This window comes from Octopus bimaculoides, chromosome 11, assembly GCF_001194135.2.
Source record: "Octopus bimaculoides isolate UCB-OBI-ISO-001 chromosome 11, ASM119413v2, whole genome shotgun sequence".
NCBI classification, from domain to species: domain Eukaryota; kingdom Metazoa; phylum Mollusca; class Cephalopoda; order Octopoda; family Octopodidae; genus Octopus; species Octopus bimaculoides.
In genome coordinates this window covers 77707653-77707912 of record NC_068991.1, presented here as the reverse complement: position 1 = coordinate 77707912, position 260 = coordinate 77707653, and the positions used below count along the sequence as shown (strand labels likewise).

Genomic DNA, 260 nt, shown 5'->3' with positions numbered 1-260 from the left:
GGGGGGGGGGGGGGTTATGGTCGTCGTCGTAACAGTGGTAGTTGTCACTCTAATAGCAACGATACCCTAGTGACCAGTTGTACACGCGCGCACGCACCTCAGACATATATGCTCGCATATATATATGTATATATATACTTATGTATGTGTATACAGATAGATAGATAGATAGATAGATAGATAGATAGATAGATAGATACAGATACATACACACATTCACACACACACTCCACACATACAAACACACGCATATATATATA

At 40.0% G+C, this 260-nt stretch overlaps 1 protein-coding gene across 6 annotated transcripts in view; it reads right to left on the bottom strand.

The window, feature by feature from the left end:
- LOC106868589 (uncharacterized) overlaps positions 1 to 260 on the bottom strand; it is a 137656-nt gene that overhangs the window by 136798 nt on the left and 598 nt on the right. The gene's annotated exons all lie outside the window — the stretch shown is intronic.